This window comes from Mandrillus leucophaeus, unplaced genomic scaffold, assembly GCF_000951045.1.
Source record: "Mandrillus leucophaeus isolate KB7577 unplaced genomic scaffold, Mleu.le_1.0 Scaffold457, whole genome shotgun sequence".
Classification (NCBI taxonomy): domain Eukaryota; kingdom Metazoa; phylum Chordata; class Mammalia; order Primates; family Cercopithecidae; genus Mandrillus; species Mandrillus leucophaeus.
Genome location: NW_012104887.1, coordinates 340408 through 362494, shown reverse-complemented (window position 1 = coordinate 362494; position 22087 = coordinate 340408). Strand labels below are relative to the sequence as shown.

The 22087-nt window shown below is 45.3% G+C and overlaps 1 long non-coding RNA gene and 1 other non-coding gene across 3 annotated transcripts in view; one reads left to right on the top strand and one right to left on the bottom strand.

Annotated features, from left to right (window-relative positions):
* The first annotated feature begins 13289 nt into the window (after window positions 1–13289).
* The window catches only part of LOC105549777, a 24425-nt gene continuing 15627 nt past the window's right edge, over window positions 13290–22087 (top strand). The window contains exon 1 of one of the 2 annotated variants that reach the window (XR_001007608.1): window positions 13290–13355. This is a non-coding gene — a long non-coding RNA (uncharacterized LOC105549777). Of the gene's footprint in view, window positions 13356–18875; window positions 19013–22087 lie in introns of those variants that run through there. The other variant, XR_001007607.1, reaches the window with a different exon arrangement.
* Window positions 13701–13774, bottom strand: TRNAN-GUU. Its single transcript has one exon. It is a non-coding gene; the product is annotated as a tRNA-Asn (tRNA).

The window sequence follows — 22087 nt, the reverse complement described above, 5'->3', positions numbered from 1 at the left end:
TATGAGTCCCAAACGCCGTCTCTGTAAAGTCCCCCTTTTACTCCGTCCGCCCATCGGGAGTCCCAGGGGTCTTTTATGTTTAGATAATATTTAAGGGGGTCACTTCTTCCATCATAAGTGAAGAGATATTTGCTGCTTAACTTTCTGTCATGTGTATTATCTAGCATTGAATGGTGTATTTTACAATATTTGTATGGGCAACCCAGATTGGTTTGCTGCCAATAGTTTTTACAATTGTATTCTGTCTGGTCATGTAGGAAACAGATGGATGGTTGAGCCCATCTATCAGCGACGGAAGTTAGGGAGAAATTTATGGAAAGAGCAGATTGACAGCCTTGAGGTGAGCAGTCTGCAGTGCCTTGCAGAACTGTATGTTGCTTGTTGTTGGAGGACCAAGTTTCAGTTATGGAGAATCTCCATATAAAGGTTGGGTTAGTAATTGCTGTTGGAATGTAGAAGAAGGATAGTAATAAAAGTGAGTAAGACAACTTCATCTTCTGAGTAAGCGTAGAATGCGCCTTGCCACTGGAGGTGTTCTACAAAGGTGAGTAGGCGAGAGAACCACTGTGTTGGGCTGGGGTCTGGGGGCAAATAGAGATCTGGGGTGATGTGTTGAAACTCTGCCAGATTTGTGTACAGTATGGTGAGGAATCGGGACAGTCATAAAAGGCCTGGAAACATATGTTCATTAGGGAAGTTTGGTGAGCTTGAGGCGGGTGGGGGTGAGTTTAGTTGATTCCCACTTGTCGCCTTCTGCGGGGGCCCTCTTTAGTTGTGATATGTGGACCCAGTGTGTGAGGCCTAATAACTTGGCTGCTGTGTGTGTGGATAGGAGGACAGTATACGGGCCTTTCCACCTGGGCTGGAGGTCTTTGGCCTGGATGTTCTTTAAGTATACTTGATCACCTGGGCTGAGAAAGGTGTGTGGATTATAAGTGCCTGTCGGAGGCGGGTGTGCTAGTTCTGCTTGCTGTCTTAGTAGTTGTCTCAAAAGAGTTAAGTATGGAAGGTAATTTGCCAGCGGAGAGGAAAGGGTAGGCAGCTGTTCTAAGGTGAGGGGTCGGCCATAAACTAGTTCGAATGGACTGAGGCCTGTTGGACTTTGCGGGGCGGCCCGCAGCCGGGTTAAGGCTAGAGGCAGGAGGGTTACCCAAGACTGTCGAGTCTCAAGTGAGAGTTTGGTGAGTTGTTGTTTGATTAGTCCGTTGGCTTTTTCTGCTTTACCTGAGGACTGGGGTCTATAAGGGATGTGGAGTTTCCAGGTGATGTGTAGGAGGGCTGCCACCTGTTGGACTACCTTGGAGATGAAGGCTGGGCCATTGTCAGACTGGAGGGTGAGTGGGAGGCCGAACCTAGGAATAATGTGTTCAGTGAGTATGGAGGCAACTATATTGGCAGTCTCTTCTGTGGTAGGATAGGCCTCTATCCATCCTGAAAAGGTATCAACGAGGGTTAAGAGATATTTGAATTTTTTTATGTTTTGGCATGTGGGTAAAATCAATTTGCCAATCTTCGCCTGGTTGGTGTCCTCTGAGTTGGTGACTTGGGTGGGAGTTGCGTAATGTGCCTTGAGGATTTGACTTGAGGCATGTGGAGCACTGTTGGTTGATTATAATTAGGTGTTTCATGAGTGTAGGGCAGTGGATAAGGGGGCTTAGAAGGTTATGTAGAGCTCTGGGTCCTATGTGTAAGGAATTATGTATGTCTCTTAAGACGGTGTGGAGTTGTGTTTTAGAAATAACTAATTTATTATTGATGTAAATCCAATTGTCTGTGGCTAGTCTGGCTGTTGAGTCTTGTAATTCTTTGGTTTTTTCTTCCTGGGTGTAACTAGGGGTATATTGGGGAGAAAGAAAACAAACAGAAGGAAGTGTAGGGGTGGAGAATCCGGCAGCCGATTTGGCAGTGGTGTCAACAAAATTGTTGCCAGCTGCCACCGGGTTAGATGGAGTTTGATGACCTTTACAGTGTATGATGGCTGCTTTGGAAGGTGCTGATAAAGCGTCTAGCAGTTTAAGTATTTGCTTTTTGTTGATTATGGGGGTACCACAGGTGGTTAGGAACCCTTTTTCTTTCCAGATGACAGAATGGGTGTGTGCAATTAAGAAGACATACTTAGAATCTGTGTATATGTTTACTGTTTTTCCTCTAGATAGGAGGAGAGCCCTAGTTAGTGCGATAAGCTCCGCCTGCTGTGATGTTGTTCCTTGTGGTAAAGGCTTAGCTTCTAGGACAGTGGATGATGTAACTACCGCGTATCCTGCCTGCCTGTTTCCTTGAGAATTTATAAAGGAACTGCCATCCACAAATAGGGTTAACTGTGAGCTTTCCAAGGGTTGGTCATGTAAATGCAAGTGACTAGGTGGTTGGGCCTTTAAAAGTTCTGGACAGGAGTGTTCAGTATGGGGTTGTTTGAGAGGGTTGGGGAGTAAGGTTGCTGGGTTTAGAGAGGAGCAGACTCCTAGGACAATGGTAGAGTCTTCTATGAACAAGAGGTGGAAAAGTTGGAGCCTGGACGGGGTTAGGTGGCTGATACTTTTGTGGGCAATAAGGTCTTGAAGGCGGTGGGTAGAGAAGACTGTCAGGCTGCAGCCTCTGATGAGTTTCTTTGCTTCCTGGGTTAGACAGGCTGCTGCTGCTAGGGCCCGAAGGCAGGGCTACCACCCTTGTACGGTGGGATCTAATTGTTTGGATAGATATGCCACAGGATGGTATGTGGTGCCTATAGGTTGGCTAAAAGGCCAATAGCAACTTTTTGTCTTTCATCTGTGAAAAGCTGGAAGGGGCGTTGGAAGTCTGGGAGTCAGAGAGTAGGATGTGAGAGAAGGCAGTTTTTTAGGTGAGTGAAATGTTTATAGATTAACTTTGGGTTAGACAAAGGTCCTTGGGGAGTCTCCTTGACAGCTGCATATAGAGGTTTAGCCAAGATTCCGAAATTAGGAATCCAGTGTCTGAAAAACCCTACTAGGCCTAGGAAGGATTGGATTTCTTTAGCGTCTTGGGGAGGAGAAAGATTTTGTATTAGAGTTAAACGGTCTGTGGTGAGCGAGCGTGTTGTGGGAGTGATTTCAATGCCTAAATATATGACACATTGTTGTGAGAGTTGAGCTTAGTATTTGGATACTCGGTAACCTTTGGATCCTAGATGATTAAGGAGGATTGCAGTGTCCAAAAGAGAGTCCTGTCTCGTGGGACTACAGAGTAAAAGGTCATCTACATATTGGAGAATTTTACTATTTCTAAGAGGACAGGAGGCCAAGTCTTTTGCAAGGGCTTGCCCAAAGAAATGGGGGCTATCTCGGAACCCTTGGGGAAGCACTGTCCATGTCAATTGGGTGGAGGCATGGGTGTCTGGGTCTTCCCATGTAAAGGCAAAGAGAAACTGACAATCTGGGTGTAAGGGAATAGAGAAAAATGCATCTTTTAGATCTAGCACAGTAAAGTGTGTTGTGTTAGATGGGATAAGAGAGAGAAGGGTATAGGGATTGGGAACTACTGGATGCGTGGGGCAAACAGCCTCATTGATAAGACGAAGATCTTGCACTAACTGAAAAGTCCCATCTGCCTTCTTTACAGGTAGGATTGGGGTGTTACACGGGGAATGAGTGGGGATGAGGATGTGTTGGCTGAGTAACCTAGTAATGATTGGTTTTAGTCCTCATAAGTGTTGTGGAGAGAGAGAGAACTGTGGGCGGGTTGGAAACCTGGGTTTTTAAGTTTTATGAGTATTGGTGAATGATGCTCCGCCACGACAGGAGTGGAGGTGTCCCACACTTCGGGGTCTATAGGAATGGGGAAATTAGGGAAAGGGTTAGTAGGGTTGTTGGAGTCATTTGAGTTAGTTAATACTAGAAGTAGATGGCAGGCGGGGTAGGGGGTGCTAGTAGGAAGGGAGATACAGGCTTTCAGTTGGCTTAGGATATCTCAGCCTAGTAGAGGAGTGGGGCATGAGGGGATGATGAGGAATGAGTGTGCAAAATAGTTATTGGCCAAGCAGCAATTAAGAGGTGGTGGTCTAAGAGGACTAGACGGAGTGCCTCCAACTCCTATAACTGAAATGTGAGACGGGTGACTAGGTCCACTAAATGATGGCAAAACAGAGTAGGTAGCCTCCATATCCACAAGAAAAGAAACTGGCTTACCCGCTACCTGAAGAGTTACCCGAGGCTCGGCGAGGGTGATGGGGGGTCCCCGAGTCCAGGCGCCTTCAGTCGTCGTCTAGGTGTAAGAGCTGGAAGGAGCTCCCAGGGTCCTGAGAAGGGACATCACGTTGAGACGCTATGCCCGTTTTCAGGGTGGGGCAATCTGACTTCCAATGCCCTTCTTCTTGGCAAGCCGGGCAGGGAGTGGATGGCGGGCGAGGATTGGGACAATGACTTGCCCAATGTCCGTGTTTGCCACACTTAAAACACGGTTGTGTTGGACCTGAAGGTTGGGCCTGTGGGCATTTGTCAGCCCAATGACCTGGGGTGCCGCACTTATAACAGGCCCCCTTTGTTGCCTTAGTAGGCTTACCTCCTGGCCTGGGATTGAGATTAGGTTGCAGGGCTGCCACTAGTGCTTGGGCATTGAGGGCTGCCTTCTGTTTGGCCTTATTTTGTCTCTGGGCCTCAGCTGTCTCTTCTCGCGAATTAAAAACTTTAAAAGCTAGCTTGACTAAATCTTGGATGGGGGTCTGAGGACTATCTTTGGCTTTTTGGAGTTTTTTCCTAATATCTGGGACCGATTGTGAAATAAAATAAGATGCCAAGATAATGGCCCCGGCTGGGGAGGCTGGGTCTAATCGGGTATATGGGGTTAAAGCCTCTGTTAGCCTATTTAAGAATGTGGCCGGATTTTCATCTGGACCTTGAATAATTTCTTTTAATTTATTAAAATTAACTATTTTGTTTGAGGCTGCCTGCATACCTGCCAGGAGGCATTGGGTCATGATGTCTCGCCTTCGGCGACCCGGCTGGCCTACTTGGTAGTCCCATTCTGGGTCAATAGATGGGACTGCTTGTTTCCCGACTGGAACAGCAGCATCCGTTAAGTGTAACTGATCTGCATGCTGCCTGGCTGCCACTAGGATGCGCTCTCGCTCCTCAGGGTTTAGAGTAGAGGTAAGAATGACATGGAGGTCGTGCCAGGTTAGATGGTAGGCCTGGCACAGGTACCTGAATTCTTTGGTATAAACTGTAGGGTTGGCAGAGAAGTCTCCTAAGCGTTTTTCAATCTCGGAAAGATCTGCTAGTGAGAAAGGGACATGGACCCTGACTATACCTTCTGCACCAGCCACCTCGCGTAGTGGGGCCAGAACTGTAGGGGGTTGAGGGGTAGGAGTGGGGGTAGGAGCAGGGCCTGAACAATCTTTGGAACGGGTGTGAGAGGATATGGGTGAATCAAGGTGGCAAGAGGGAGGTGCCGAGGGGGCGGGGGAAGGGGCAGCAGGTGGAGCCAAGGTAGAGGCGGAATTGGAAGGGAACGGAGTGTAGGGTGGAAGGGAAGGGGAGGTGGCTGCTGGAGGTCTGAAATGGGAGTTTCTAAGATCCTCGAGCAGGTGGGACAGGAAGGATGACTCCTCTTTGTCCAACCCCACGGGGACCCCAGCCCCAGCCAACATGACTTGGGCCAAGGAGCATTGGCTACATAAATCTGGTCAAGAGCGTAAATCCCAAAATCCTTGTATATAATTTATTTCACACCACTTGCCTAGGCACTGGCAAAAACTGCCGAGGTCGATTAAAATATTACGATCTAGGGTGCCTTCAGGCAGCCATTGGGACTGATTGTCTAGTTTATATTGCAGCCACGCCACAGTGGAGAGGAAAATTAGTCGCTTTGCTTTAGATCCTGCTCTAATTGTAGGGTTTTTAGGTTGCCTAATAAACACCCTAAAGGGGTGTCTCGCGGAATTTTGGACTGGGGATTACCCATTGCCTTTCTTTGGCTAATGGAAACTGGGCTCTGGCTGACTCCAAAGCGTCCTTTGGAATCACTAGAGACCAGCGGCTGGTGGAGCCCTAAGTGGGTGGAGAGACTTCTGAGCAGACCTCTCTGTCTCAGAAGACTTCCTATGGGTCACCTGGTGACCTTAAGGGTGGCCTCGGGCCTGCGCAGGACTTCTTGGCCAAGGAGTGGGAAAGAAAGACAAAGGGCACTTACCCCAGGAGATTCTGGAGGAATGGATTGGTAGAAAGCGGTTCTTTGGGTCCTGGTCCATCCTAGGCGTGGGAGGAGGAGGCTCCTCGGACCTTGGGGGGCCCTGAGGAGGGGTCTCCTCACGGGTTTGGGCACCACCTGATTTATTTAATTTCTTTTAGTCAGGAAAGAGTTAGGCACTGGAGGCAAGTGGTAGGAAAGAAAGAACTTTATTGACCAACGGGTCAGGGCTCTTGGGCAAGGTTCACAGGTCCTCTAAGTGGGGACACGGAAGTCCCGCCGGCGCTCTCGGGCGAGGTTCCTCGGACCACAAGCAATAGGGCCGCGGAAGTTCGCGCTGGCGCCTGCCGGCTGTGACTTTTATGTCCTGGGCTTGGAAATGGGAGGGCAGTGGGTGGGATAAGGGCGTGCCAGGGGCGTCTCCGTAGTAAGTTTCCGTTTCCTCAAATTGACTTCACGTGGCGCCTGCTCAGTTGGTCTGCTTTTTTCCCGGGCGCGGGCTGCATTTTCCCGCGCGCGGGTAAGTTGGATGATGAAGAACCCAGAAGTAGTAAGGGCTGCGTCTTTTCTGTTCACCTTCCTCCATCTTGTCCTTTTCCCCTTCACCCAGACAGTACTAACGCGTGTCAGGTGTAAACCGCAGGTTGAGAGAGAGCTAAGTATTTTCTGTCCATGAAGGTGATAAGCGAGGGCCTGAAGAAAGAGGGAAGGGGGAGGACACTGGCGCCAGAAATGGGAAAGGGCTGCTTGGGGGCGGGAAGGATGGGTGGGGGTGCTATCTAGAAAGCTGCCTGGCAATGGATGTAGGATGTGGAAGCGAGACATCAAACAAGCAGCTGTCACTTGAATAAAGTCTGAAGAAAGACTAGATATGTAAACGGCAGGAGACAGCAGGGAAACTGGACCCGGCTCCTCGTAAAACTTCCTGCCTTACATTTCAGGGAGGATCGCAGCGCATTTCAGCCAAGACGTGTGAGACTGCGGTTCTGACCTGCGGGCCTCAATGAATATGCACTAGGGACCTGGACGCTGCGAGAGCCGTTCCCCTACACAAAGTACGCATATTATGTATATATATCCCAGCGGGGACACTAAGAGCTCCAAAGGCCCTATTTTCTTCCCAAAGAACAGCGCCCATCTGCGTAGTTTGTACCTGGCTCTATGAAGTGAGAACGCATTCCCCCCTAGCATAGAAATCCTACAAACTACTGTGGGGGCTGCAGTTAGAAGCGGAAGCTGTATAAAAGGTGACTGGGGGCTAGGGAACAACACGAAGATTTTTACAGATCGTGAGAACCCAAGACACTGGAGACCATGGACCAATCTCTGCAGAAGGCAGTCCCCCATAGAAAGGGAAGAGCTGTGCGGCCTTCACGGTAGTTACATTATGTTGCAAGGGCTGACGCTTCTTGTTTCTTCTCTGACAGAATCGATATGTTACCATTTTCTAGCCTTCCACGGTAAGAATAACATTTACACGCCACACAAAACACAAACTTTAATACACAACCTATTCTTTTAACTAAAAGGTTCAGGGGAAAGCGCGAACGCAGTCCCCCACTACCACAAATTATGCAGTCGAGTTTCCCACATTTGGGGAAATCGCAGGGGTCAGCACATCCGGAGTGCAATGGATAAGCCTCGCCCTGGGAAAACCACCTTCGTGATCATGGTATCTCCCCTGCCAGGTAAGTATGAGTTTTTGCACCTCCGCCCCGCCACAGCCTCATACGTCTCACCCTTTACACACAAGGTCACTTGCCCCGTGCACTCCCGAGCACTTCTAGCCCTGGCACACAGCTGGGACTCTCAGGTCTGACCAGCAGTCCCGAACCCGCTCCCACAGCAGGGGAACTCCTTCGTGGGAAGCAGCAGGTAAGGAAGCAGCAGCCCCTGAGCTGCCTCATCTACATAGAAGTCGCCCTATCTGTGATGTCACCGACAGTGCCTTTCCCAGTCCCTGCCTTTCTGCCACTCAGCAGACCAACCCGCTCTCAAGCCCACAAGGGGGAAGTGAAGTCTGCCTCTCCTTTTTCCCTCCCGCCCCCGCATCTGTTCTCTCCCAAAAAAGCTGGTCGTTAGCCTGTGTTGAGTAACAAGCTTTCGGCGGCCAGATGGAGGCTGGGAACCCTTCTTCAAATAATGGCTTTTAATTCGCAGACTAGAACGTTTAGGATTACAAAAGAAACCGGTTCTCTTCACATCCTTATCGTTGGGATGTAGTATTCCACTTGAAATAGGAAGCAGTTTAATATCAGAGAGAAACCATATTTATGAAAGTAAAGAGGCTGCTCAGATGACTGCAAACCAGCCTTCCTTACTGATTTTATCACTGGTAATGTTATAAAGACAGTTGTCCAGTTTCATGAATCTCGTAGTTTTTTTTGTTTTTGTTTTTGTTTTTTCCAAATTCAGTATTGTAGAAAAATATGCTGCCCCAGAAGAGATTATTGGACACTCTCAAATGTGGTGTTGGACTTTGTCATCTCTTGCACAGCCATCTCCAGACCTTAGTGCTTACTTCATGTTAGTATTTTATATTCTGCAAAGAGAAAAACTAAAATAATCCAAATTTGACACAAATACCTGGGATACATCTTATTTGAGATGTTTAACAAATGTCTGGATCATCTTCTTATATTGGATTATGGCGCAAGAAACACTGTGAAGTAAGCAAAGTTGGAATGCCCAAGTCAAAAACCATTTGAATATTTCCAAGTAGATTTGAGACAGGAATAATACAGAGTGGTCACAGGATAACAAATTCTAGGCAGCAGATTTACCTGACTTAAGGTTATGGGCTCATAAGACGCTGAAAAACCAGTGTGGACCAAGCTGGGTAAGACTGACTGGACCCAATGTGGTGCTGGATTTAACGTAGGTTTTACCTAGGCCCTCACTATATGCTCATTAACATACTAAATCACACACCCACCAGTGCCATGACAGTTCTGAGACCAATGTTTGATGTAAAAATGGATGTCACCACAGTTCCGAGACATCTCCACCTTTACCCAGGAATTTTCATGAATATTCCACTCCACTGTTAAAGTAACCCATCAAGATGAAACCCCAGAACCCATTGTTCTCTCTCGGGTATGCATGAAATCCCCTTTTTTGAGTGTGTACTTTTTGCTTTGCAATAAATCTCTTCTTTCACTGTTTGCTGACTCATCCTTGACTTTGTTCTTGAGATAGTATCAAGAGCCTGGACAACCACGGCTGGGGTCGAGATCCCACCAGTGTGTGGGGACCTCCCCCAGCCCACCAGTATCACATTCTACTCCATCGCTCAAATCACAAAATATCGAGTGGAGAGTTCTCCTTGGAGACCATAAAGTAAAGATTCATAAAGTAAAGATTCTGTGGCATGGTGGCCAGTCAGGCCACTGGAAGTCATGGAAAAATATTGAAAATGAGGGATTTGGTGACGGTATAGTAACTGCTGAATACTAAATACTAAAGCCAGGCCCCATTCCCTGGATAGTGACAGGGAGACACACGGTCCACGTAATAGTGGAGAAATACTTTCTGGGCATCTGACCAGACTTTGTGGAAAGAACTGGCACCATCCTGCAGATGTAACTGACTGCTGGGTTCTTCCTGACCACTGTACACACAAAATCAATTCATGGAGACCATAGCATTGCAGTAAAGAGTTTCATTGACACAGGCCAGTCACAACATGTGGGACACAGAGTTATTACTCAAATCAATCTCACTGAAGGCTTGGAGGTAAGGGATTTTTCAAAGATAGTTTGGTGGGAAGGGGGCTAGGGTTTGGGCAGTGCTGATTGTTGGGGATGAAATCACAGGGAAGTGAAAAATGGCCCTCCTGCACTGAGTCAGCCTCTGGGTGGGGGCTAAGGGACTGGTTGATTTTCGGGCCAAATGGTGCCATCCAGTAGTCAGAAATGCAAAAGCCTGAAAATATATCTCAAGAGGCCAATCTTAGGTTCTAAAATAGTGATGTTCTTCACAGCAGTAATTGGGGAAGCTGCAAATCTTGTGACCTCTGGAATAACGGCTGGTAATTATTTAACAAGGCATACATCTTAGTAGAATTCAGGCTCCTTTCATCCTTCTAACTTGGTGGACTTTCATTAGTTTTACAGGGGTAACATAGTTTTGGGAAAGGTTATCATTTAAACCAACCTTTTTGGCTGTCCCCAACATTTTTGGCACCAGGGACTGGTATCATGGAAGACAATTTTTCCATAGAAGGGGATGGTTTCTGGATGAAACTGTTCCACCTCAGGTCATCAGGCATTAGTTACAGTCTCATAAGGAGTGCGCAATCTGGATCCCTCACATGCGCAGTTCCCAATAGGGTCCGAGCTCTGATGAGAATCTAATGCAGATGTTTATCTGACAGGAGGCAGAGCTCAGGCGGTAATGCTCCAAAGCCTGCAGCTCACCTCCTGCTGTTCGGTTGGGTTCCTAACAGGCCATGGACCAGTACCGGTCTTGTGACCCTGGGGGTTGGGGATCCCTGATTTAAACTATAAACACAAGTTTTCCCAAAGAGTGCTTGGAAGAAATTGCACAGGAATGAGCAAAGACAGCCAGCCTGTGAGGCTAGAACCAAGATGGAGTCAGCCATGTCAACTTTCTCTTATTGTCACAATTTTGCAAAGGTAGTTTCTGAGGGACTACACTGGACACTTGTTAAAAGCATCAGACAGATCTTATTGTATGTACTACAGTAGGCAAGAGAGACCAACAGAGAACTGAGCTCAACCTCAAATACAGCAGGAAGAGTTGAAGATTATAGCCAATTGGCAAGGTAAGAAAGTCAGTGGATGGAAAATTACTAAGAGGAACTTGATTAGCTATCAAAGGTGGTTGGGAGGACTCTTGCTAAACTAGACTCAGCAGTACTCTTTTCTAAAACTGGACTTGGCAAGCAAAGAACTAATAGAGAAAAGGGCTCAGAGGAAACTACTAAGGTTTGGTCAAAGATGGAGTCCTTGTCAACTCTACATTGAAGCTTCTGCAAATAAACGAAGACCAATCAAATGGGAAAAAAAGCAAAGGCTATTTATTCTGAGCTTGCTATAGCAGGGGATCAGCCACTATTACTTGTGTTTTGGCAGAGACTTGAAGGCAGTCAGAAGGGTAGGAAAGCTTTTTAAAAAGAAAGGCTTCAGGTATGCTTGGACTGGACGCTGTCAGCATGATGAAGCTGTAGACAGATGGAGAAAATAAAAATATTTTACCCCAGAATATATTTCTTTGGCATATTTTAAGATGGCTGTCAGAGAGCCAGCAAACAGAAGTAACTCTGCAAAACTGTCTTTTGTAGGGGAAATTTATACCTGCAGAGAATCTGCATTAATCCAGCCTTCCCTTGTCAGGATTAAGAAATAAAAATAAGCCCTAGGCCCTACAACCAACTGAACCGACCCCTTCTTGGCTGAGAGGACCGCAGAGAAACCTTGAAAGCTGTTTCTGGCTGTGACAGAATAGGAGGTCGGACATGCCCCCTTAAAATCCCTCCCTCACTAACTGCCATTATGAGGCAGGAGAACAGGAGAGGGAATTGGAAGTTCGATAAAAGACACAATGAGTAAAGGCACAAACAGAAGCAAGGTGATGGGGCAGAAGAGCAAGAAGCAAGAAAAAAGGCAGAAGTTGAGCAGCCAAAACAAAAAGTAAGATTAAAAAAAGCAAGCCCGGGTGCGGTGACTTACTCCTGTAATCCCAGTATTTTGGGAGGCCAAGGCAGGCAGATCGCCTGAGGTCAAGAGTTTGAGATCAGTCTTGCCAACTTGTCGAAACCCTGTCTCTACTAAAAGTACAAAAAATTAGCTGGGCGTGGTGGTGCACTCCTGTACTCCAGGCTACTCAGGAGGCTGAGATAGGAGCATCGCTTGAACCCGGGAGGGGGAGGTTGCAGTAAGCTGAGATTGCGCCACTACACTCCAGACTGGGCAACAGAGAGAGCCTCTGTCTCAAAAAAAAAAAAAAAAAAAAAAAGACTTCAGGAAAGACATGAAGCGGGACAATCTCACTGCATATTATTAGAGATGACCTCAGAGATAGAATGTGCATTTGAGGAAAAAGGTATCCTTAACATAACTCTATATGATAATCAGCTCATTAAAACTCAGGTATATGGACTGCATATCATGCATTTACTTAAAATTATGAGATGGAGGCAATGTGCAAGCACACAAGGGCCAAAGTAACTAAGCAACCCACCTACGAGTCTAAAGGCAAACACTGGCTAAAGATTACGCATCCTCGTGAAGAGAAGAAAAAAAACCACACAGAAACAGACCCAAAGTACACCAAACTAATACTGATCTCATCTCGCAGAGGTCAGCCCACTCTCCCCACTCTGAGAGTGTTACTGTGCTTAATAAACTTTTGCTTTGCTTTGCTGCTTTGTGTGTGTCATGCACAGTTCTTTGTTTGGGACACCAAGAGCCTGGAACTGCACAGCACCACCTGGTAAGAATTAGGATTTTTTTCCCTAAGGGTTAACAAACCAACTCTTTGGAAAGACTTGCTTCACTACTGTTATCAACCAGCAGCCTGACACTTTCCCTGCCTTTTGTGGTTTTGACAAAGCAAGCAACCAGCATTCCCTCCTGATAAGAGACTACTGATCTAGGAATGATTCTGGCCAGACTACAGAGGATGTGCAGTGAGGGTTTTCATGTCCTCTGCTTCAGCTTTTGACGTCAGAAGGCCACAAACTCCACTCTCAGATAGCTAATGCCACCATTTTATGAACATGGGCCCCATGGAGAGGCACAAAGCGCAATTGCACATCTTCCCATTTTTCCTCTTATAAATATTCATATTGGAATATTATTAGGTATTGCTCCAGTGAAAGATACATTTGCAGAATGTACTCAAATTAGAAGCGTTATATAAACACTATAATGTAGCAATGGCGCATCCAGTTCTCTACACTATAGAAATATCTGCGGTGTAGACATTTCCACAATGACCAAAGATATGTGTACAAGAATGTTGACTGCAGCATTCTTTGTAATTCTAAAACCATGAAACCAACCTCATCCCAAAAACATTTATTTATTTGTTTGTTTGTTTATTTATTTTTGAGATGGAGTCACACTCTGTTGCCCAGGCTGGAGTGTAACCATCCCAGCTCACTGCAGCCTCCACCTCCCAAGTTCAAATGATTCTCCTGCCTCAGCCTCCCGAGTAGCTGGGATTACAGGCACATGCCACCACACCTGGTTAACAAAAACATTTTGAAAAGGGTTAGATAAATCATGCACAAACTGGGGAAAAATACTGTTTTCAAAAATGATGGAGAGGATCACTATGATGATGACTGATTCCACTGGTCACATTATTGACAGAACAATCAGTAAATCCAGGCACATCCTGGAGATACTACTGGACTCATTACTAAAATATGAAAAACTGGAGGCATGTAAATTACTCGTTTAAGCGTATAACGGACTGAATTAGAATTTTATCATGTCAGAAGTGGGTTCCTAGCACTCCGCTTCAGGATAAAATCTTCCCCATTTATGTAGTGATTGACAATGCATGCATGCTTTAAAAGTTGCAATAAGCGTCCCTGGGTGGGCTCGAACCACCAACCTTTCGGTTAACAGCCGAACGCGCTAACCGATTGCGCCACAGAGACAGGAACTCTCCACCCTAGTAGGCGATATAGGAAGGGCGCACTCACTAAACTCTGTCCCTTTTATTCTCAGGGCCCGCCCGGCAGGACGACTGAGCAAGGCCTTGGAAAACCAGAGAGATTAGAGCGATGAGTTGCGCTGGTCACATTGGATACCTGCGCGTTAGGAGATTTTGGAGCCAGACGGAGAGCCGAATGGCCTTCTCCTGCCCTGCCCCTCTCCTGCTTCAGAAGCCCCCAGAAGCTCCCCGGTCGGCCACCCAGTCCGAGCCGCCAGGGGTCCCAAGGGAAACTGAACGCCCGGCGGGCTCCCGGGATGGTTCTTCCCGTTCTTTGTGCCGCCTTCACCCAGTGAGGGAGCCTGTGCCCATCCCGCCCAGTCGCTTTCGGGGCCGCTGCGGAGCTGCCGCTGCCATCTTCGGATCCTGTGTCCCGCACTGGGGACTCCACCAGGGAAGGGATGGTGGCGAGGGTCGCTCCTGGGTCCCCTTGCGGGGAGCAGGGTCTGGCACTAACCAGGGCGCCCTACTAGGACTTGCCGAATGAATCCATCGTCGCCTTTAGCTTTTAGTCCTTTGAAGAACCCTGAGAGTGGAAATCAAGAGATATTTTCCATGGGGAACTTTTTTTTACAAAGCGTTGATTTCTCGGCACCCCGCGGGGCGGGCAACTGGCAGGGCCTCCGGTGCATCTTCTGCGCGGTGGAGCCTCGGGGGCTCAGCTGGGCGGTGGTCGGGTGTCTTGGGGCCTTAGGGCAGGAGCAGGGGAAGGGAAAAGCAAAAGCCTGGAAAGAAGCCGGGGAGCGGCGGACCAGACCTCCAGACCTCCTGAAAGGCTCGTGCAGAGGCCCAGGCGGGATCTTCTGGAAGTGAGAATTGTTTTTATTTGTTTATTTATTGTAGCAGAATGGGGAAATGGAGAGAGAATCCGAAAGAGCCCCAAACTCGAGGACCTGTTGCTCCCCAAGAATCACATCATCCAGAACTAGGCAGAAAACTAGGAGTCTGGGAACCCTGAAATCCTTGGAGGAGTACATCATCATGACCCTCTGTGTTCCTTTTGGCAAAGGACTTGCTTCCATCATTTGTTCAATTGTCTGTTAAATAAATAAATAAAACCTTTTTCATATATCTTTAAAATTACGTTGGTTCTATTATTTTATGATTACAAATAATGCTGCAGGCATCATTCTTGTACATTTCTCATTGCCCACTGGTATATTTCTATAGGGTGGAGGCCTGGAGAGCAGTTGTTCCAGGATAGTGTTTACATAGCTTTTATTTCATTCCATTTTCTTTCCTTTGTTGCTTTATTAGCTATAATCCTTTTCTTATTTCAGTGGCTGCTTTAGGGTTTCTGGGATACATCTTTAATTTCTCACAGTCTGCTTTCAATTGTCATTATACCTCCCTTTCTGGCCTTTATCCTAGTGTTATGTAATTTCACTTTATGTATTGTAAGCTTTGTGATTCGTTATTATTACTTTTATTTACTACATCAAATATTTTTTAAAAGTTAAATTATAAGAAAATGTGTAGTACATGCTTTCTAAATGCCATTTCCAATATTCGTTTCTTTGCATAGGCCCACATTTTTATCTGGTATCCTTTAGCTTCTGCCTGGAGGACTCTTAAGATTTCTTGTAGCATGGGTTGGAACATTCTTTTAGCTTTTGTATGTTTTTCAGTATCCTTATTTCACTCACAGTTTTGAAATTTTATTTTTGCATAGAATTTTAGGTTACCTTATTTTCTCTAGGTACTTAAAAATTGTAGCGATTTATGCAGCATTTTCATTATAATATCTTTCTTTCCTGTGTTTGTAAAAATGGCATAAAGCCAGCTTCTCGTGCTGGTTATATAATTTTCGGATTGTGTATTTAAATTTAAAATATTAAATTTTACTAAAAAACTAAAAATATTAATCATGAATGTCCTAGATTCATCTTAAATTCCACCAACAGTGCACTTAAAATGTGCCCAACCAGAGAGTCAAAGCTACCTGCTGACGTGTAATTTGTGTTTGTGAGACATTCTCAACAGCATTTGCTTTCCCCAGCCGAGTGATTTTCCTCACATCTGAATGTCTTCAGTGCAAAAGGAAACCTTTTATTTGCAAAAATACTTTAAACTATTCTTACTTCAAGTAAGTGCATTAAATACAAACTTCTCAGTTGCATCCCTGGAATCCATGGAAAGCCCGAGAGAGACAATCAAGTCCTTCAGGATCAAGAGCTAAACAAGGGAGGACAAAGAGTGGCTTCTTCACTAGGAGTCAAGCCAAAGTCAACTGATTTGGTCTCCAAAGGAGACTGGAACTCGGTTCACCAGTGAAGTGAGGATCTGGCCCAGAGGAGGCGGCCTTTCTCTTCGTGGTGCCTTCAGATAGGAAGTCTCCTAGGATTTCCTTTTTTCCCTTTGATCTACTTCCAACTCTCCCGTTCTATTTCTTCAAGACCTTTTTCGGATCCCTACTGAGAAGGAACTAAGGGCCGGTGCCCTTCCCTACCGGTCCCTCTCTGGCGAGTGTCTTTGGCGCCCAAGTTCACCCGGAACTTTGCTACTTGCCTCAGACAGCGAGAGGACCAAGGAGGGCGGCGGGTGTGGTGGGAACCACAGAGTCACCTCGCACCTGCGCCTCATGGGCTCCTAGCAAATTGAATAAATGCCCCCTGAAGCTTCTCTGCAGGTCACAGGAAAGGGGAGGGTGCGGGAGAAGCTTCAAGAAGCACCGGGAAGGACCTGGCCTTGCCCCTGGGCCTTGAAGACAGGCCTGGCCAGGCTGATTTTGACGAGTAGGCCCAAAGAAAAGGTTCAAGGGCGGCCCAAACCCCGACCCAGAGATTAAGGCTCTTAAATAAGTCTGACAGTTTTGAGCCTCCTCATTCCCCTCATTAGAATCGATCCCCCCTGTATCAGGAGACTCCTTCGCCAAAATTCAGAGACCAAGAAAGAGAAAGATTGGGCAGATCAAAGTCTGTAATTAACTCAAATAGGAAACATAATTTTTCTGACAAATTGTATGTGTGCTATGAGAAAAAGACTAGCCTCAAGGAGAGTCTGTTTTTTTGGCTTGAGTGTAGGGAAGAATGGAGTTGCCACCAACTATGGTGCTTTGAAACGGCAGGTGCATCAGGACGTAGACGTCAAGGAATTAAAAATATTTTACCCCAAAATACATTTCTTTGACATATTTTGAGATGTCTGTTCAGAAAGCCAGCTGCAGAAGTAGCCCTGCAACATTGTCTTTTGTTGGGGAGATTTGCGTCTGTAGAGAGTCTGCATTGATGCAGCCAAGTCTCCTTGCCCAGATCTAGGAAAGATGAACTGAGAGTCTGACACCTGTAAAGGTCTGAAAGAAACTTTTAGGGTTTATTCTCTCTGAGAGCTGCTACCTGTAAGGTTTCATTTACATATTAAGACCAACTTTGCTAGCCAAGCCTCCTCTTCTCTCCCTCCGATAACCTGTCTTGTCCACAATAAATGGATATACCTCTGACTCTGATGGTACCTGGTTTTGGCCATGCTTTGAGCTCTCATTCATTCTGTTACCTCGAGATGGTATATAAGCTTCTGCATCCCATTGTGGATAGGGTAGGGTAGTCACTCTGTGGCTCTCCCCATGAACATGTCAGTACATTTCATGCCTTTTCACCTACTAATCTGCCTTTTGTGACTTGATTTTGGAGTGAAACTTCAGAGGGTTAAGAGGGGGTTTCCGTTGGCCCCTGCAGTTTTGGAGCTGTAAGCAGGATCGCAAAGCTCTGCTCTTCTGGAAGCTGCGGTGAAGAACCCAGGATCTGATCAGCTGTCATAAGGGTAAGAATTTTTTAACAGCCAGGTTCCTGGCATCCTTCTCTGTGTGGAATCTGATCAAGTGAATAGTAAAAATCAGTTTCTATTCCCTCTCCAAAATCTTGATTAATGGGAGAAAAGGATTTGTGTGACTAGTCTTGGGTGTAGTGACTCTGGTGTGCTTTTTGGTACTTTGTGGTACCAATTCAAATTGTTTAATCCCTTTCTTCCCAGAAATTGTCTGTTCCTTTGTCTTTGTCTTTTTGTGTTATTCTGTCATAAAGGGGAGTATTGGTTGAGGTTCCTTCTCATCTTATTTTATCTCCTTTGAGAGCTTGACTTGGGACCAAGTGGGAACACTTTCTCTTGGTTTCACCTATCTGGTAAGAGGTGGTAATTTTCAGGTCATACTAGGTAGCCTGTCTGAAAATGGTTGGGAACCCGAGCACACTTTTTGTTCTGACTATGTCAAGCTCTTGGGGTTTGCCTTAAGAAATCCCATCCCTTCGAGGCTTTTGTCGTCTCAACTCTTGTTGCCTGATTAGTCCTAGGAAAGCTCAATCCCAAGAGGGCCTACATGGTATCACAGACTCACAAGTCTGTGACTGGAAGCCCCCACAAATGCGTCCAGATTATATCTGGAGGCAAATATCATCCTTAACCATCTGTGGCCTACTCCTTGCATTGAACTTTTTTCTTGGAGGGGAATCTTTGGGATTGCCTCTTGTATGAACTTCCCAGGAAGTTAACCTGGAAAATGACATCCTGGGCTTTCCACAAAGAGGCTATTTGGTTGAATTGCTATTGGAATAATTACACCATTGGAAATTCTAGTTGCCAGTGGACTGAAGATGGATCCCTTAAATTAGACACCTGAATTTAAAAAAATTTAGAGATCTCTGATTTTAAACAGCTGATAGGAAGATCAAATTTAAAGAAAGGCACATACTAGTGTCATAGAGCTACCCTTAAAAATTCTCTTGACAATATTATCTGTGTTGTGTAGGGGAAAAATTCTCTTGACTAAATTAAAGAGCAAAATTTGATCCAAAACAAAGTAAAATTCTTCATAAGCTCAAACTGCCTGCTCTGGATCCCTTCCAGGATTCACAATAAAATCTGCACTACTTTGCCGTTCAGTAGTTAAAGTTCTGTGCTTTTGCTGCCATAGCCTGGGTTCAATTTCCAGTCAGGGAACCAGTTTATTTTGGCTTGATATTTGTGTGGCTTTTGACTTTTTGGAATACCCATTTATTGATCCTCTTCCCTTTCATGGGTAACTTTGTTTGTTTTTTTGTTTATTAAGACGGAGTCTCACTTTATCACCCAGGCTGGAGTGCACTGGCGCGATCTCAGCTCACAGCAACCTGCACCTCCCAGGTTCAAGTGATTCTCCCACCTCAGTCTCTCAAGTAGCTGGGATTACAGTCACCCACTACCATGCCTGGCTAATTTTTGTATTTTTAGTAGAGACAAGGTTTTACCATGTTGTCCAGGTTGGTCTTGACCTCCTGACCTCAAATGATCCTCTTGCCTCGGCTTCCCAAAGTATTGGGATTATAGACGTGAGCCACCACTCCTGGCCGTTGGCAGCTTTTGATTTCCTGTCCTTCCAGCTTCCAAAGTTTCTGATGAGAAATCTGTTGATAATCTTATTAAACATTTCTTGCATATAACCTGTTCCTTTTCTCTTACTGATTTAAAGATTCTCTTTCTCTGACTTTTGAAAGTTTGATTATAATGTTTTTTCGTATAGGTCTCTTTAAGTTTATCTTATTTGGAGTTTATTAGGCTACTGTGTTTGTGTTCATGTCTTTCATCAAATTTGGGAAGTTTTCAGCCATTATTTCTTCAAATATTCTCTCTTGCCCTTCTCTCCTTCTTTAGAAATTCCACAATGCAAGACCGGGCACAGTGGCTCGTGCCTGTAATCCCAGCACTTTGGGAGGCCAAGGCAGGAGCATCACCTGAGTTCAGGAGTTTGAGACCAGCCTGACCAACATGGAGAAACTCTGTCTCTACTAAAAATACAAAATTAGCCAGGCATGGTGGTGCATGCCTGCAATCCCAACTTCTTGGGAGGCGGAGGCGGGAGAATCAATTGGACCCAGGAGGCAGAGGTTGCGGTGAGCCGAGATCGCACCATTGCATTCCAGTCTGGGCAGCAAGAGCGAAGCCCCATCCCCTGAGCCCCCAACAACAACAACAACAAATAAATTCCACAATGCATATGTTGGTCCACTTGATGGTCACTTAGGCTCTGTTCACTTTTCTTCAGTTGTTTCTTTATTTCTGTTCCACAAACTGGATGATTTCCGTTGCCTTGTCTTCGAGTTCACTGTTTCTTCTGCCTGCTCAACTTTCTTTAAATGTGACTTTGAATCCCTCTAGTTAATTTTTTATTTCACTTATTTTACTTTTCAGATCCAGTACTTCTTTTTTCTTTCTTTTTTGATTTTCTATCATTTATTTATATTTTCCTTTTGTTCATGCATCATTTTCTTGTCTTTTGCTACATCTTCCTGTAGCTCTTTGGGCACCTTTAAGACAGCTGTTTTAAAGTCTGTCAAGTAGAAGTTCCAGCAGGTTTCTTTTTGAATTTTTATTCTCTTTAATTATTTATTATTTTTCTCTTCATTTTCCCCCATGGCCTAAGCTGAATTTGACTCTGAGGTATTTTTCAGTAAGAGTTTCTGGTTTTTTTTTTTTTGCTTTTATTTATTTTTATTGTTGTTGTTATTGTTGTTGAAAACTGGACATTTGAATCTACTAGTGTGATTAACTCTAGAACTTAGATTCTTCTCCTTCCTCAGGGTTTGCTATTTTTTGTTATTATTATTATTATTTTTTTTATTGTAGGTTGTCTCTGTATCAAGGATCAGCCTGAGGTAAAAAAATTATGGTCTTCACAGATGTTTTCTGAGCCTGAACCTTTCCCTGGGTGTGTGGTCATTCCCTAATTTTACCTGTATATGCAGCTACTCTTGAATATTTTATCCTTTAATGTCTGGCTACAAAAAGGGGAAAAAGAGAAAAATTGAGGGAAGGTAAAAAAAGGGTACCATCCCTTTAAAGTTTCTGGAAGTTGCTTCAGCTTAGAGTAAGGAGTTCGCTACACTGGGGGGAGGTACAACAGTAGCTGCCAGATGCTTTGTCCTGTGCTGCAATCAGCCATTAGAGAACAGAGACCCAATATGTGCGTGTGTGTGCGTGTGTGTGCGTGTGTGTGCGTGTGTGTGTGTGTGTGTGTTTTGAGATGAAGTCTTGCTCTGTCACCCAGGCTAGAGTACAATGGCATGATCTCAGGTCACTGCAGCCTCCGCCTCCTGGGTCAAGTGATTCTTCTGCCCCAGCCTCCTGAGTAACTGGGGTTACACGTGCCTTCTACCATACCTGGCTAATTTTAGTAGATACAGAGTTTTACCATGTTGGCCAGGCTGGTCTTCAACTCCTGACCTCAGGTAATCCACCCACCTCGGTCTCCAAAAGTGCTAGGATTACAGGCATGAGCCACTGCACCCAGCCCAGACCCCCAATATTTGGAGACAGCATCCTTTTTGCTAATTCTGATCCTGAAAGATGTGTGCAGCTTACTGTAGGAACACAAGCTGACTGCTTTGGGAGTAGTGTTGGGTAACTGCTATTGTGCTAAGGGCCGAAATTGGCTGAAATTATCTACAGTTTACCATCTGGGCCTTCCTCTGGAAGTTGCAAGCCTTCAGTAGGCTCCAGAGTTCTGAAATATTTACATCAGACAGATCTTGCCAGTGCAGTTGTTGTCTAGATTCCAGGTACTTCTCATTCCATCATCTTCCCAGCATACCCTCTGACCTTCTGGATTTTGAATTCGGTCAAGCTGTTCTGTAACAGTTGGGGAGGAAGCCAACAAAGCTCCTGCTAAGAAAGCTCCCTGGAAAAAAATGTTCAAAAGTAACACAAGTATCAAACTGGAGAGAAATTGATTTAGGAAGTGAACCCAGGTTGTCATGGTGAAAAAGGGGGCAGAACCTTAGCTACTGAACTGCAGCCTGGGTGTAAGGTGACAACCATTGCTCTTTTAGTTTGGTTTGACCAGCAAAGGTGGCCTTGTTATATAAATAAAGCCCCTCAGGTAGTCAAAACTTATTTTCTTGATGGCTGCTTTTCCCGCTCCCCACCCGGCTCTCCCTCTTTTTAAATTTATTTATCTGCTTGTTTGTTTATTTATTTATTTATTTATTTATTTATTTATTTTCTCTAGGGATTTATCCAATTCAGAGGCCTTTTCCCCATAATTTGGAACTTTCCTTTTGATTTGATCAAGTCAGATAGAACTGGTCAAACCCAATGGAGAAAAAAGTAAACAACAAAAACAGAAACAAACAAATAAAAAAAACCAGTTAAGAAAAGCAATGATCACACAATTTATATGATTGCTGAGCACTGTAATGGTAAGAAGAAATTATGACCAGTTGCTTGTTAATCTTAACTTTAGTGATTTAGGAGAATTTCCAAGACAAAACACAGATTCAGTTACTTACCT